General features: G+C 42.1%; 1 protein-coding gene across 50 annotated transcripts in view; it reads right to left on the bottom strand.

Moving 5' to 3' along the window:
- ZBTB20 (zinc finger and BTB domain containing 20) overlaps positions 1 to 17,758 on the bottom strand; it is a 473,003-nt gene that overhangs the window by 23,020 nt on the left and 432,225 nt on the right. For 45 of the 50 annotated variants that reach the window (XM_086882894.1, XM_086882871.1, XM_086882878.1 and 42 more), the window contains 2 exons: positions 10,985 to 11,081; positions 3,362 to 3,549 (listed from right to left, as the gene is read on the bottom strand). The gene's annotated coding sequence lies outside the window, so the exon portion shown is untranslated. Of the gene's footprint in view, positions 1 to 3,361; positions 3,550 to 4,987; positions 7,604 to 10,984; positions 11,082 to 17,758 lie in introns of those variants that run through there. The other 5 variants (XM_086882906.1, XM_086882885.1, XM_086882899.1 and 2 more) reach the window with 2 other exon arrangements.

The raw sequence follows: 17,758 nt of genomic DNA, 5'->3' as shown, positions 1-17,758 counted from the left end.
GCCAGGCCCTCCATGAAAACAGGTACCTCAGGAAACACCTCTTCCTCTGACTTGCTTCTCCAACTGTATTGCATGAGTCGGCATTTCCCAAGACTCAAAGAGATGGGACTGGAACACAGTGCATCCTGTGTTCTGGATTTAGCTTCAAGGATTCATCTGTGCTGGAAACACAGTGTTCAAACCCAGAAATCTAGGACCCAGTCCTACAAATTTGAAGAATAATGCAATTTCATTTGGAATAAGTGTCACTAGAAGTAGCATGTAGACCATACTATGCTACAGAATGAAACCCTAAATTATGTTGTGCATCACATATGACTTTATCCAGGTTTTTTCTTTTTTGCTAAGCATTCATATCAGTAAGACTGGCATTCAGACTATTGCTTTAGGCTTTCTTCACCTCTGCCTTTTACAGCTGAGGAGCAGATGGCTATCACAGAGTTTTTATTTCCCATGCTTGGAAAAAAAATTTGATCTGAATCATTCCAAAAAGCACCCTGATATTTTAAAGTAGATTGGCTTCTGAACATTTCTCATAATAGTAAATATGTGGTGGTGTTTTCTGCCAAGTGCTAGTGACTATGCATGCAAAATGGTCAGTGAAGATTTCAAACTGATTTGAATAGGTGGTCCATAAAATCCAAGCCTTTTTTTCCCCAGATACATGACTGAGGCCTTATGAAACCATCTGTACATCTGTGCATTTTCCCAAGAATTGATATACCCTACCATGCTGACTCTTTCTGAGTGTTTCTGGTATTTTCAGAGAAAATTCCTCCCAAACTTCCTGTCTAACTCTAATTTTGAAGTATTTTTGTATTATTTGCCATCCACTAGAAAACTCCCCAGCAGAGTGAAGAATGTCCTTTGGAAATGAAGTATCTGCCCAGCTGTGGGGGTACAGGCAGTAGTATGGTCTGGGAAAGGGAGGAAAAGCAATATTGTGCTGCCTACAGGTAGGGGGAAGGACAGAAAGTCTTGCTGGCCCAAAGAAGAAAAGCATCACCATGGGTCCAAAAGTTGAGAGGAAGAAAGATGTGGCAATGTAGCTCTGAGAGGAAGGGATGAAAGGGACACAGAAAGAGATTCTAGAGGGAAAATAATCAATCCAAAAGACAGGGCACATCAGAGGCATGGCAAAAGTATTTGTAACTGCAGGGAAACCCATTTTTAATGTTGGGAGCCACAAAAATCAATCTTTTATGTCCTTGAACATATTCCAGCACTAAGGACTGAGGCAATATTAAAAAAGAATACCACAAAACACGGTAGAAAGCTACAGTAAATATGCAGTAAATATTCATCATGCCTCATTTTAGTTCATGTGGGCTCTTGCTGTTTTGCAAGGGCATGCCAAACACTAATTTTATGCATACCACCCATAACAAATACAGCCTGATAAAGGTCATAACCCATCATAAAAAATTGTGGGATTTTCTATTGGTTTTGAAGTACATGGAATCAGCTAATAGAGATCAATACCAAGACAGATCTTACCATTTCCTGAATTTTTGCAGGACTCTAGCTATATTTTGGGAACTAATTTTCAACAATTCACAAGATAGGACAATGTCAATGCTGAAATTACTATTAAACCCATTTTCTGAAAAAAATCCCCCACACTTTCAGTGTGAAAGGAGCATCTAACCTGGGATGGCCGTTTATTCCTATTTATAGAATAATACAACTGTTTGGGTCGGAAAAGGCTTTTGACATCAAATGGAAGGTGACTTGGGGACATTAAAAACTTAGGGGTCAAAAAGACGCTTCACCGAACAGGTAGAGCATAAAGAGCTGCAGGCTCCACCTTCCCCTGCTGCCCTCTGCCAATATTCCTCACCCTGAACTTGGCCACCTCAGAAAGCAAAAGCAGGAGTTCATTCTCCAAGTTCCCTACAATCCCTGCTGGCCTCTGTCCTAAGGTTGCTTTCATGGATTTCCATTTGTACTGTCAAAAAAAATCAGTGTGAGGTTTCAAATCCCATTTACTAATGAACTCTTTCATCTTTGTGAATGGGATAAAGGGATTCTTTGTTTGAAAATAAGGATTATTTTTTTCTTGTTGTTCTTCTCATTTTTTGCATCTTTTCACAAGCTTTTTGTTTTCAGAAAACATTACAAGACAAAACTGCACCCTGATTTTAACAAAGAGCCTGACATCTCCAATTTGAAGAGAATTCTTGTATATACTAAATTGCATGCTGCCTGCTGCTCAATTGTTTCACACCTCTTTCTTCTCCCCAAATCACCAGGTGAGATTTAGGAAAGTCTCCCCAATGTTTACCAGCTCTATTAAAATCAAGATCTCTAGCAGAAGCTCATAATGAATAAAGTCAGAAGCCAACAGGAATGTACTGCAGCTAAAGTGATTTTGATAGTGATGATCCCTATAACCTGACTGCTTCCAAGCCTGGCCCTGAGGCAGGATTTTTAAATTAAAAAAGAAAAGGATACACATACTTTTTAATCTGTTTTTTTATTGTCATGCCCTGATTTTTTTTTATAGGCTTTTGCAAAGTCTGGTTGACTTCTGAGCTGTTGAAACCTGGTGTCATCATCCTTCTCCTTTTTCCCTCCTCTTGTAAATTTTACAACATCCTAAACCACTGCAGAAGAGGTAAACTATGTATTCTAAAACTAGTAAGTGATTACCCTCAACATTTTTGCCCAAGAGACTTCCAGGCAAGGACCTCTGTGAAATGACGATGATTTGAAGAGCCAGCAAGGTAAGATGACTTTCCAAAATCCAATTTTAATAATTCCCTCCCTTATTTTTGTATTTTTTGGCAAAAATGGAGAACAACATTTTCTAAAGGTCAATTAACCCATGCTGAGTAATCTGACAGTGAATGCCTGAAAACAAGGGCTTTAAAGCTGGTACAACCGCATAGGTCTACAAAGATTTTTCCAGACTCTCACAGACTGATCCGCTCCACAAAACACTCCCCTCTCTTTGTGGAAACTTTACAGTCCTGGGCCTCAAAGCCAGGCACTTGTTTTCAGCACAGGCTGAAACTCCCCAGTCAGGAGACATGGTTGGGTAATGAGAAGCATGTGACTACCTGGAGAGAAGCAACAGTTCTAGCTGGACAGGGACATGCTTGAGGGGTCTTCCCTTTTTAATTTGTAGTAAGCAGCAACCTGACCTAACAACACACTCTCAGCCTTCTCTGGCTGATTGCATTATCACAACCTTAACACAAAAACGTTCTGCTTTAGATTTAATTCGGAAAGAAGGCAAAAGGTAAGCCCTGGGGAGGTCCTGCTTATGACATTATGGGAAGAGCATCCAACTGGAAAAGCTGGAGTAACAGTAATGGAGGTGTTTCCAAGAACCCCAGCAGCATGTTGGTGTACTCACAATCAGATGACCCTGTGTGTGCGTGCAGGTTTGTTGGTGAATGTGGAGAGTGGATGAGGGCCGGGCTCAGAGAAGGAACAGCTTCAAGGTTCAGGCAGGGAAGGCCCGGCTTGGCGCTGCATGCACCCGTCTGAGTAATCTCATTCTCCTCAGACGCCTTCTGGTTTTCAGCTGTCTTGGGTTTCTTCCTGAAAATAAACAAAGAGACCTTTGAAGAGACTGACTGCATATTTGGGAAAAGGCATTTTTAGAATCTGTTAAAGATAACTTTCTTCCCCCACCACCACCCCCCTCTCGCCTCTCTTTTCCCTTACAGGGAAGGAGGCAGAGAAGACTTTCCTCCATATTTCTTGTTTGGAAACAAACTGCTCCTTGTTTTGACTCTGATGCAATGACCCTGAGACTGTGTTACAGCAAATAGGCCAAGCACGAAGCTCCTTATTCTGCCCCTACTGATGACATATAAAATGAAACTCGTCCCAGTAGTTTAGACAGTCAGAGCGCCGTTTGACAAATATTAACCAAGGCTGTAGCATTCTGAATAGACAGAGTTATACAGAAATATAATGGAATTGTCTGAAAAGCAAACAAATATGCAAGCTTCCAGTTCAAAACCAATCAGTGCAGAGAGTTGCTTTGTAGGGAAAAGCACTGAGGCAATTTTGAGATGCAGAGATCATCTAAGTAGAGCATTAAGACTTGGAGCCTGAAACAACTGTCTATGCACATGAGCTCTCAGCACCTCCCTCCATCCAGGACCTCTAAGGAATTAAGCCTCAGTGGTACATCAAGCAGGTAGTCAGTCACCACCTTAATTTCATGGCCGGAAAAGGTGAGGCACCAGGCAAAGTAGCAAATTTTGAATTACACAATGAGCACTCCGAACAGGGCAGAGAGCACACGTGCCACTGTCCCTCTCTTATAAATGAAAAGCTAGACTTGCCAATACAATACAACCAATTTATTAATTTGTTCAATAAAAGGGTGAGCAATGACAGCACTGGATGTGCAGGGGTCTCTGCCCCAAGCAACGCCAATTCAGGTCTCAAACAGTAGTCTCTAATACCATCCCAGGCACTTCACTTCCTCAAATTTTCAGTTATTTTCTACTTGCTTCTCTTCATAATCAGCAGTTGTGGTTTTTGAAGATCTGTTGGGGAGGTGGTCCAAGATGGTCTTCTGATATCTCTCCAGCCTCCTGTTCGTCTTTTAAAATATCTTTTTTCCACTAGCATTATTTTGGTTATACAGTTTGTTTAAGCAAGCATATATATTCTGTTTGTCAGCATACATTTTACAAGCCTTCTTTCAATCATTTCACAACCTAAAGCTAGCATGTCTAAAAAATATCTTCATAGGGCCTCTTCTTCAGTTATTACAAAACTCAAAGTCAGCATGTTTCAAAATCCCTTTGTAGAGCCTCTCAGCTCATGTTAGTCCTACTTCCCCTTTTTAAACGATTACAAATTCTTCCATACTCAAAAAAACCAATCTACAGCTTGTACAAAGGATAGTTTGAAACTTATATTACAAAGTAGTTTAAAGCTTATATTAATTACTTGCAAGTAATTACAATTTTGTTGTTGAAACAAATTATTTGCCAAAAGTTTACTGTTACATAGTTACCTTGTTAAACCCTACTTCCATGCCTCACTTTAGCTGATTCTTAATAATGATTCTTTATAATTAATCCCATGGTCTCTGTCCACATTGCCCGCAGACACACATACATAGGTGGGCGCTATTCGATTGACACGAATCACAACCTGATTTCTCACAGGATGCAGCCTCCGGAGGGGATGGTGCTGCCCCGGCCCAGGATGCGGCTGGGGCCCCCGGCCAACATCGGCTGCTGCCGCCGCATGCCGGGGGGAGAACCGCGGTCACTCTCGCAGGAGAGCAGCAGGAACCGAGCAGGCTGAAGCCATCTCGGTTATCCCCCGCCAACATCCGAGCAGCGCCGGGGCACCCCGGGAGCACGTCCTGGCTCCCGAGCCCTTCCCACAGGCCGGGACTCTCCTCACGGAGGGCCAGGGCAGGAGCCCCTTCCCCCCGCGCGGCTCTGCCCTCCTGCGTCCCAGCCGCGCCGGGGCCTGAGGGCCGCGCCGGCCTCGCCATTCTATCGGCCACGGCACAGCGCGGAGGGCGCCGTTCCCGGGGGGCGAGCAGGGGCAGAGCGGGCCGGCCGCTTACATAAAGGCCTTACATAAGGGCGGCACGCCCGGCCGGGGGCAGGGCCCGACCCGCTGCCATTGCCTGCGGCCGCCGCCGGGAGACAGCACCGCACGGCCCGGCCCGGCCCCAGGAGCAGCGCGGGGAAGAACAACTGCAGTTAGAATGAAAATATAGCTTAAACGGGCCAGAAAGAAAGAAAACAAGTCATCTCCCCAGCCTTCCTCCCGTAAAGCCCCCTCCCGGAGGTGGTGGGCATGGAAGGGATGCCCTGGGCCGGCCGAGGGGCACAAGAGGCGCCCGCTGGCAGCAGGCGGGGAGCTGAGCTCTGCGGGTGAACCTCGGCCAGCGAGGGGGCCGCACTGATAACCCCGCTGCTTCTGGCAGCCCTGCTGCGTTTCGGATTACCGCCACTACAAATCCCCACGCCACGGGATGGGCAGATGGTATGGCTGCCGTAAACGATAGCTTTTATGTGGGCACTTGTATTTTAAAGTACACGGACTGCATATGTTTTGTTTGTAACAGTCCGCATGGATCTTCGGCATGATCCAAACAAACTCTGGCACACCTTCACACACCTCATTTCCAGATCCGTGGACATTCCCACGTGCAACCAGCATGCACTGGGGACTGCAGGAAATCTGTGCATAAACAGTGGGTTTTTACAAGCATTGTTACCCAAGCAGCTTTCTGATAGAAAGACCTTTTGGGCCAGGGAGCAAAGGCTGTATGTAGGCTTGGACTCTGGATGTACAGGGCAATGAAATTCCTTGTACCTGGGAGCTGAAGTGCTGTATTTAAGGTCTGTTTTCATCTCAGAATCAGCCCAAGTTACATGCTTGGAATACAGCCTCTGACTCCAGGTCTATCCACACACAAAGCTGCCTACCCTGCTCAGAAGACTGCTGTTATTTGCAGAGTGGGGGCTTAGTCTGAGTAAACAAGACTTGTCAGTCAACTAGCACAGCCATGGTTCTGTTGTTAAACCAAGCACTGACTCATGTTTAATCCTGTGGCTGATCCTGCCTGTGCCTCCCAGGCCTTCAAAACTCATTAGAGGGACAGGCTAAAAAATACTATAGCAACAGGTAGTGTCACCAAGGAGGCTGTGCAAAGCATCCCCTGCTTCTTCCTATCCAAACCCATATATTTTCTACTTTGCTCCTAAGGCTGACACTGTGTTATCAAGATGCTGTTGTGTCATCACTTTTCCACACTGTAGTCCTGCAGCTCGGTGGCTTTTGCTCACTGGGATGGTAAGAATATAGCAGTGGTGCTGACTGGCACTGGAGACGATACCTCTCCACAGAAGTTCATTTCAGCTCTGTTCACACGTGGGCTGCATGTCTCTACCACCTGAAAGGAATGCAGGCTTCCACAGGAGGGAAACTAAGTAGTCAGCAAAGTCAGATAAGGATCTAAAGAAAGCTTTTCAGACAAAAAAAATCCTGGGGACACTGTGATCAAAACTACCTATGAAGAAACCCAAACAAAGTTCTCCAGTCTGCAGTGTCCAACTACAGTTGTCAGCAAAGGCAAAGCCACAGCATTCCTGCTGTTACTCTAAGTATATTGCTATTTTTTTGTTCTACCTTATCACCCATACAGAAAGCTCTTACTGCCATGATCTTCACCTATATATTCTAATTAAATATTCTTACATTCTCTTACATAGTCCACTTGTATTGCTATCTTATTGCTGTAAGCCTTTACAGGGAGAGTTGTTAAGTACTCAATCAGGTTGTGGCATCTTCATCCTTGGAGATTTTCCGAACTTAATTGAACAAGGCCCTGAATAACCTAATCCAGCTTGGAAGCCAGCTCCACTCTGAGCAGGGAATTGGACTAGAGACCTCCAGAGGACCCTTCCAACCTAATTTTTTTTTCTGATTGCACACTACTTCTATGAACACTTCCATCAGCAAGCTCTCTAATAGATCTCCATGTTCCAGAAGGTAAAAATGGCACACTAACTTTGGAAAACTGTGAATTGTTATAGCTGTGTCAAAAACCCTGAAAGAACAAGGGTAGGAGCAAGAATGAAACCAGTAATAAATATTGTTTGTGGAACCTTCCCAGCTTACAACTGTTTATGTTCCATCTCTGGACTTCATTGATTGGCAATCCTATGTGATTATTTCAGTAGTAAGGGTCAGACTACCTTGCTGCTTTAGTTCTTTTGACTATATTCTTCCCTACATATTAATCTTGGAAAAGAGCTGTTTTCTATTTACTTGTTAGTAAGGACAATAATCGCCATGTTTGGAATGCAAAAAACTTGGGAATGTGCTCTTGGAGCAAGAGACTCCGTTCTGATCTTGGGTTATCTCCTTCTCCACACATACCTGTGGTGCATTACAAGTCCTTTCCAATACTGAACTCATTCTTAACGTTATCAGGAGGCCATCATCATCCTTGCCCCTTGTGAAGAATGGCAGAAGGGCAATACAGCAAGGAGATGGCACTTTTGTACATGGACTTGATGCATAGAATCCCAGAATCTGGGAACAGAAAAGATACTGATATTCAAAGTCGAGAGGGTCCTTGCAGAATTTATTATATTCGCTACTGATTTACAAGAGATTTTTCCAGTTTATTTCTAAACATCCTACCTACTCTGTCACTTTAAATTTTCTATCCTATGTCTACATACTTTCCTTTTGTTGAAACTCACTTTCAGCATTCCCTTATATTTATTGTGTTATTTTTCATTATGTTAAGTTACACTGCTTAAAACATATTATCTTCTTTCTTCATTGTATGCTCTCCAGTACCTAACAGTAGGCAAACTACCTCCACTGTCATCCCTGAACCGAACTGTATCAGTATTTGCCAGTACTTCATGTGTAAAGCAAAATGTACAATCACTGCCATCATTTTATTTCTGTTTTCTGTCACATCCTCTTTGCACTGAGGCGTTTGCTCCTTCCCATGTACCTTAACACCACACTATCACACAGCAAGATCACAAATGGTGGGCAACTCAAAATGATGCAGCGGCTGCAAAGATCTGGGCACTAGCTTTAAACTAGAATTGGCTCATTTCTGTTTCATTTGAAGGCAGAATGGGTAATATTTTGGATGTCCTAACCTCACAGCTATCTAGAAACTAATTACTACCTCTGAGCTTTGGAATGCCTTTAAAACCCCTGCCACGCTTCCCCTTTCTTGCTGCCACTCTTGCATACAACTTTCTCTCCCTCAACCCTCCACTTGCTCTCTACAGTTGATTTCTTTGCGTGTACCTCCCTTCCAACCATTACTTGAGTTTGGAATGAATTTCCCCTGGATGAGTTAGCACGTTCTCACAGCGGGGCCAGCAAACCAGGTCCCTGTCAAAAATAGGCAGTGTATGTTGTACTTCTCACACAGCAGCTATAACTAATGCTTGAACCTTCCCCTGCAAGGGGAATAGCTCTCTGTCCTGCAGAGACATCAGGTTAGCACTGAACAAATTAGCTCAGGTATAGGAACCGGTGTAGCTGTGCAGAGCCCACAGTAGCATCCTGGCTCTCAGGGGAAGCCATGATAATGTGACTGCATGAGAATAACACTACATAATGAACAATAATGAGGCAGTTTTCAGCCTCTGAATACAGGGAGGGCTGGGTCACCAACCAGACCTTTGTTTGTCGAATATTAAACAGCACAGAGGGAACATGCCACAGGGTTGCTGATGTTCTTGTAAGTGCTGCTGCTGGCTGAGTCTGCCCACCCATGTTCCAGGCATTATTTTGCCTCTTCACAGCTATGGCATCACCTTATAGTAAGTGCCCTCAGGTCAGAGATGCCTGCAGTGTCAAAGCACTGCACTTAACTCACTGGTGCACAGTGTGTTTGTAACCTTAGTAATTCAGAGGCTGTATATAATTGGAAAAAAACCCCAAAACTCCAGCTTTTCAGATCCTAAAAATAAGAGTGTGAAAATAGTTCACGTCTGATTTTAAGCAATATTTTTCCTGAGTGTTCTGCTGCACATTCTTCCCCTGCCTGTGTGCGACTAACACAGCTCCTGATATCAGTGCTTATCACTGCCAGTGTTGTGTCTCTTCCAGACATGACATTGACAATACATATTTAGAAACTGACAAAGTAAAGAGAGAGATATGAGTACAATCACTGAATATAAAAAAATAGGCCTGAAAGAACAACAAAAACCCACTGAAATCTGCCCAGAGACCTCACCTCAAAATTCAGGGCACACTGAAAGCCAGAGCTGAGGGTGAAGCTTCCCAAGACAAGCTCACTTTAAACCACCTGAGCCATCACAGTTTTCCTGCCAGAAGTGTTGCTTCAGTAGTTAAAAGTCCTGCACAGGCTGACTGCCTGAATATTCACACAGCTTCTCTGATGATTTTACAGCCACATTGATCTTCACGCTGTTGCAGCTACATGACTGGCAGTTTGTTTAAAATCTCTGATTGCAAGTTTGTGTCATACAATGGAAAACACAAACTCCTGAAAACATCGCCATAAAATGTAATATGAAAGAGAAATCCCAGTGGAACACTGCAAAGCAAGAATGGGAGGCACGGAGAATTGACAAGAGAGACCCAATGTTCTAGTGAAATAAAAGCCTGGAAAATTTAATCAACACAGAAAAGTAAAATAAACTCCAAAATCCCTTACAGGAGACTGATTAACATAATTAAATTAAACTCAGAGATTAAGTTAAAGTAAGATTGAAATTTGCTGGGTTCTTTTCAGGCCTGAAGTAGGGTTTATATGGCCCCAAATTTGTCCCTTTATTCTATCTAAACCACAAGTCTCATGAGAGTTGGGTCCTGACTATCAGAGCATCTCAGCTATGCTAACACTGTGACAATACTGACAATTCCTGAGAACTGATCAAAAGAATCAAAAGGAAAAGTACAAATATTAGACAAATGGTCATTTCAGAGCATAATAAAACTACAATGCAAAGTCAGAATTCTCTCAGGCAGCTTTACCTATGTAATCCAGCCAAATCTACCAAATCATAATGGCCTTAAGTCATAAATGTCTCAAGGCCCAGAAAGAGCAGTGTAAACCTTTAAGAAGTTGCAGTGGATTCCATCTGTATTGCCTGAGACACCAACGAGAGGAAAGGTGTCTCATTAAAAAGTAATAAGAATAAAAAAGAAGATAAACACTGCAAAGACAAATATGGATGAACCAACTAGAACAGCACAAACTAGAGCAATAAGTAGGGAGAACCTGCCAAATTAAAAGATACAAGCAGATCAAACCAGCCATTGCTGAACTACGCTGTGAGGCTATGACTTAAATATTTAACAGTTTTTTACTGACATACTTTTTGCCCACATATTTCCTTGCAAATTTCAAAAGCAAAACTTAGTTTTCCCTCATCAGTAAGGCTCACAGGTGCTGCAGTTTGTTTGTGTTTTTGTAAGATGTCTTTTTTTTTGCTGAACAAGAAGTCTTTTATAAGAGATAAAATATACTTACAGTGGTTTCCAAATGGTATCACTCTTCAGGTAAATTACTCCAAGCCTTGGACCTAGTGCAGACGTTCATTGGGGCAGGGAACAGAGAGAGGCTGTGTCTGTACCAGGAAGAATCAAAAGGAAAGGTCAGGGGGAAATAATAATTATTTACTGAGAGCAAGAAAACTTGCTACAACTCTAGCTGGCATTCTGTGCTGTGAGTACAGCTGGCTGCAGCCTGGTAGTGCTGAATTCCCCCTTCAACCCTTCAGCCCTGGCTGCAAATGACCACAGTCAGTCCCCAACTACCCCAGTCTGCCCCTTCAACCTCAGCTGGTGAAGCAAGGAGGAGAGGGAGGATTACTACCAAAGTGCTATCAGCAGGATTCCTTCTGAGAAGTCACTCACTCCAATCACTCCCATGGCATAAGCACGGAGCACTGACAGAGAGCTAGCACAAACTTGGCACTCAAGTGCATCTCATCAGAACAACAAGGCCAGTCCTGTTCTGAGCAGCAAAAAACACGTCCTCAGGACAGAAAGGCAGGAAAAGGAAGGAAAAGATCCTCCTTTATGTCTTTTGCTGTCTTCACATCACAGAAAGCATGGCTCATATTAAAGCAGAAACCCCACTTTTCTCTCAGCCACCTGGTCTACTTCAGGGACGCCAGGGAAGTAACTTATTGCCAGCCTTGCATGAAAGATTCAGCTCAGCAGCAGTTTTATCTCTGAATCTTCTGAGCTAAAGAGATAGTTGGAACCAATGGACTGTGATGGAAAGGGATTCACAGAAAAACCTCAGCTCCAATATTTATTAGGTGGTGATTCCACCATCCAGATCTAAGTTTTTGGGAGTATTTACATTTTGGGGGGACTTGAATATCTTTCTAGACTAAGAGAACTCCTCCTTTGTTAACTACTTATTATCCTTTGGTGGCTCCCTGTGGGTATGTTGGAAGCATGTCTGAAATTGACATCCAGGGGCAGAATTAAATCCTGCTCACTTCACTTATGCAAAGAACTCTTGAGACATCAGCATATTCAGTCCTGTCCAGAGTAAAGCCACTGGTGCCACTTCCATGAAGAAAATGATCTTGCCTACTCTGAGCAGACCAGAAAAGCAATTATTTGTTTTATCAAAGAAATCAAGAAGGTGAATGAAAAATGGTAAGAGATGTAATTGTTATTTCACAGGTAGCTAATGTTGCTGTGCAAGTTGGAATTTATGTCTGAAAATGCAGCATAAAAAACCCCCACTGTTTGTGCAGCAGGAACACTCCAGTGAGCACCAACAGACACAATGAAGGATTTTAGATGGCACTGTAATAATGTACTTCACAAAATATACATTCTGTTTTATGTTCAATTCACACATTTTGCAATGATGATGTTTCTTAGTGACTGGGATATGTACTAAATTCTGATTTCAACAGGCTAAATGAAACCTGGCAGCTACATTTTACACAGGCTCAAGCAAACATTTTCTTATATTCCAGTTTTTTTAGGATCTCCCCTCTTGGAGTCTGCTTCGAATTGCAAATTAAGTAAATTCAAACACACACACACACAAAATCTACAACTTAGCCTGAACCTCTGAGTTTCACCAGGGCTTGGGAAGAACCACACACATCAAGTTAGTTTGAAAGAATTACATATAATAGTGACACTTTTGACCAGAACCAAGGATTAAAATTCAAAGGTGCAGTAACACCCAAGGATTCTGTAGATTTAAGTCCTTGCTAACACTCAGCATGGCTTACTTTCAAGCTCTCCTTCCCACCTCCATATACGCCCCACCTGTTCTGTTAACACTGACCTTGCTTCTTATATCCACTTTGCACACATCAGTCTGTCTTTCATCTGCCTACTGCTCACCTTTTTAAGGCATAAATCCCAGGTGCCTTAAAGACTACCTACTTCAGATAATGTGCATTTTCAACTTGTATTAGAAGCAGAAAAATCACAGGATTGGGTCTTTAGTCTTTACTTCAGCAGAACTCCTGCTCAGTTCACTCCTAATTTCACACAAGAGAAGGCTAAGAACTGCATGTACTAATCCTGCATATTTTGTCACCTCTCTTTTTGTGTCATTATTGCTCTTCCAATCTCTGGGATCCCAATCCAAGTGGCTCTCTCTTGTAGCACTGCCTAGCACTCAATCTGGCTTCACATCAAGGGTCAGGCAGACAAGTTGTTAGAGATGGGCTGTTGGAAGTCTTCTACAAAATCTGGGCTCAAAAATCTCTGTGAAAGGCAATACTTAAAATATCTTCATTTTTCTCCACGTTTTTTGCTATTGCCTGGGAAGGTATCTCTTTTTCCTCCAGAGTGATAAGCGTAAAGCACTGAGATCCTCAGCAGTTGTTAAGCACTTTTTAAGTACATAAACTCAACAAAGCTGATGGTACTTCTTAAGACATTGGGATTGCAACAGAGAATGAAATACTCCAAGTTTTTGTAAAAGACTTAATTTAGCTTTGGAAAAATTAGAGGAAAAGGATCTACAATCATAAGAAGATTGGGCAGAAGGAGAGACAAGCAGGACAACAGAGGAATGGAATGTGTGACACTGGGTTAAGTAACTTCTCCCCTGGTCTACCTGGGCTCTTCTACCCAGAAAAGGAAAGCATTGTATTTCTGTTCCATGGGGTATTGTGTGCTTAATTAAGATTTTGGAGGATAAATTTTCTGCATGAATGCATTCCAGAAATGCAGACTTTATTACTTAAATATTCCCACTAATGATAGTAACTTGGGCATTTTATATATGCTCACTTTTATTCCACCTTGCTCTTTCCAAGTTTTATCTGGTAATTTAGAGGGTGTGAGGAACATTAATTGTATCAGTGTTTTTATTAAGGAAGGTCCCTTTTATGAGAGTAGTGATGTACTGCAGATTGTGATTTAAGATGTACACTTTAGGTCAGTTTTATACTGACTTCAGTGCAATTGCAGTGGGCATAAAGTTGGGAGAAGATGTGGTGCTTTACATAATAATGCTGATGATTAATGGGCTCCTGGACCATAACTCTATATTCTGAGGCACTGATCCTCCTTCTCCCTCCTGAAATTTGTGTCTTGACCCTTTCATCTTATGTTAGCTACCTTTCCAGGGCTGTTCATTAATCAGCATCATTGATCTGATGTGGTCTGTCATATTATATTACCTAAAACACACAGAAGCAAGCAGTGGTCTAACTCTGCTCTTTACACAACACACCATCATATTTCCTGTACAGATGACTTAAATATTATAAACATCAGCTTACTTTGGTCCTGAAACTGGCTTTTTCTAGATTAGTTCCCTGCAGGATATTTCTGTCTCTCCTCCTGGATGTACTTCTGTCAGCTCAGAGACACCATCAATCACATTCAGTATTCCCTGTTTGTTAGGGGCACTCCTATGTCTGATCAGCAAGGGAATATCAGCAAAATAGCTCTTTCTCTTTGCTTGAGACCTGGTACCACAATATTCTGTTACTTTTTTTAGTGATTCCTGGTCAAGCAGACTCAGTTTTTTAGTTAATTGCTATTAATTTTATTGCTGCAATAATATTTTCCCTGATAATCGTCAGAATGCTTCCCTTCTGATGCCTAGTAATGAAAAAAATAAAAGATGAGCTTCTTGCGAGCTCATTTCTGATTACTCGTATTTGCTGTCCTGGAACAGTGCTGAGACAATGGGAAGTCACTCACTAGTGCCTTGGCATGTTTGATCTTAATCCACATATTTTACAGCTCTGTTGAGTCAGGTGGGTTGGGCTTTAATTGATGCTTTCATAGTTATATTTTCAGACTGGACTGTCTAGGCTAAATTAAATTCTTTTTGGTCACTTTTTCTCTCTGGGAGTAGCATTTTGGATTAAATTCTTAAAGCCACAACAAGGAGGAGATGAAAAAAGCAGTGTTAGCCATCAGCAAACAGGATTCAAGGATTGACTTTCTGCACGGAGTGAGTTATTCCAGACCTATTTTACTGTTTCTTGGTAAGGAGAAAGTACATTGTCTGACTAGGACTGACTATAGCATTTACATTATATGAACAAGGTTAGGCCATTGGCTACCTATAGGTAGATATTGAACCCCAATGTCTTAGAGATGAAGATAGACTGAAGATATAAAGGCCACCATTCCAGCAGAGGCCAGAACTTGTGCCAAAAAACTGACAAAAATTTAGCAACACAGGACATGTTATGAGAAGGCCATAAGCATGGATTTTTCTCAGTAGTCAAGGCTTCATTTCCAAGTAGAAATGGCTCATTTCTGTATTCTACTGGGAATGCTGTATGTCCACTATCAGTATGGCCTAAAAATCAGAAATGAATTTGTTAATGGATTAGACATTCACAGAAAGACTGTTTAAAGAGGCTGGACTGCTCTAGCCTGGTAAAGGCCGATTTCCCACAGGGCCATGTTTGCAATAGCACTTGAGAAAAAAAAATCTCCCCCTGAAGTCCCAGAGGTACTCACTGAAATCCAGAATAGCAGTGTAGTTTGTAGGAAAGTCTACATTATGTTGCCACTTTTTGTTCCACAGGCGCTCTATTACTTATCTGCATCTGTTTCTTTTTCCCTTCTTAATTGCCTTTTATCTGATACTATAGAATTTCACTGCTCTTAAGCTGCAATTCTTAAGTTTGATTTTGGCACTTGGAATAGGCATTTTTGAGGTCTCCTTTTTGCCTGTTGAGTCTTCTGATATTTCTTTCTGTTTGCAATCAGTACTCTCAGTGTAACAGCTAGCCATGCCTAAGAGTTTCAAGAGATCAAAAAGATAACTCTTCTTCTTCTGACTTTCCACTTCCAAAGCTGAATCCCCTCCTACCTGGGGCAGTGGTAAAAGGCCTCAGCCCAGAACATTCCCTCTCATTTAAGATCTAACTCTGAGTGCTGCCTATTTTCCACTAATGAAGATCTCATCATGCTTAGTGTGTTGGGTGTGTAAATTCCACCCCTGCAGGTATGGCAGGTGCCCAAGCAGAACGTGTGCTGCTCTCTTGGCTGCTCCTCGCAGGGGGCGGAGCAGGATAAAACCATGCTTGGCAATGAAGCAACTGTTTGGACTTTGCACACCTGATTTGAAATGAAGATAACTGCTACTTGGAAGAGGAAACCAAATGGCAGTAGTTGGTAGGCCTAATCAGAGCAGGAGCAAGTCACCAAAAGCCCTACTGTAACATTCATCTAATGGTTTAAATGAATATGAAAATCTGATGCCAGACTGAACCATGGCAGTGTGTCAGACCACTTTTCACATGTGGTAACAAGAAGAAACAGTATTGTATGAATACATAGACATATATATATAAGTAACCAGATATTTATGTATGTACGTAGAGTTATATACATGACCATTATTTTAAAATTATCTTATTCTGGAAAAACATTTCTGGGTATAAAACATGGAATTTTGTGTATTCCTACTATGGAGCCTTCATAGTTGTACTGAATGCTGAGTGAAACCACATAGTTTTCAAAGCAGTTCGTTAAAGTGGGGTGAGACTGAGGCAAACAGATAAACTCCTAATTTTATTGATGTTGGTGTGGAATATGGAGTAAATCATCCGTGCTCAGTGGAACTGCACCTACATAACCTTTCCTGGGAACAGACTGATTTGTGGGTAGTGCTTGTATACTGCAAGCCTTGTTGAATCTTGAGTGCTACTTTTCTACAGATACTTAGTATTAATAGAAGCAGTTTGAGGGCATAAACAGCCTCAGGCATTTATGTGCTGATGCTGTAGTTACAAGGCATCAGCGCTATGGCATGAAACTCAAAAGGTTCGTGGGAGGGGAGCAAGTGAGAGGTTCAGGTTTTGAAGCCATGGACACTCAAGATGGCCAGTGCAATCAGAATACTGTCTTGTTAACAAGAAGGCAGCACTCAGACAACATGACACCGCCTTGCTACCTTCAACAGGATTCTCACAAAACTAAAGGTACAGTTGTGCTGCAATTAGTACCAATGTTTCTGAAACTGAAATGTGAATTGCCATCACTGCAATCACCAGAGACGAAGAAAATGTGTAGAAATTAAATTGTTACAGTAATATATCCGCCTAAGCTACTGCTTTGGCTAGATGAGCCAGATTAGCTCATGACAGATGAGCTTCATGAACATTTCATTGCCAAGGAACCCTGTCAAAATATTGGTGATTTCTCCGAATCTGTTCAACATCATGGAGATGTCAAATGAAATCTGAAAGGACATTATTTTTCAGGAAGAATAAAAACAATGAAAGCATACGAAGAAAACGAGCTGAGTTTCTTCCTCCTCCCCTACACGTTGCTTTAATTTCATTAAATACTGTCCTTGCAAATACTTTGGCATAAACCCCGAAACCCTTTCGTCCCATAGATGCTGATGAATTGCAGAAAGTACTGAGTGTTCTCGAAGAACAGATCTCCCCTGTTTCAGTAACCAGGTTTTCAAACAGCCAGTGTATTTTCACCCAGGTGCAGGGACTGTGTAATCTCAGCTCATAACAATTTAATCAAGATTTACACCATTGACACTGGTTTTGCCATACCCCAGTCCTGCCTGGTCACAATGGCACAGCACCTGATGCATCAAGCTTGGCCACCAAGCTTGTGGTTCTTATGCTGAAAGATGATCTCCATCACAAGTCAGAAGTACCCTTTCATGAATATGGAACATGATACAAAATGGTAAATGATAAAAGTAATTAAATACTGTTTTTTTTATGGTTTGATGCTTGTGGAAATGATGAGATACTGTTTACATTAATTAAATGTATTTAATTCCATGTAGGACAGTGGAATAAATTTCAGCTAT

This window comes from Cyanistes caeruleus, chromosome 3 (genome assembly GCF_971803275.1).
Source record: "Cyanistes caeruleus chromosome 3, bCyaCae1.hap1.1, whole genome shotgun sequence".
NCBI lineage: Eukaryota > Metazoa > Chordata > Aves > Passeriformes > Paridae > Cyanistes > Cyanistes caeruleus.
The sequence above is the reverse complement of the archived record's forward strand: the minus strand, read 5'-3'. Positions and strand labels throughout refer to the sequence as shown.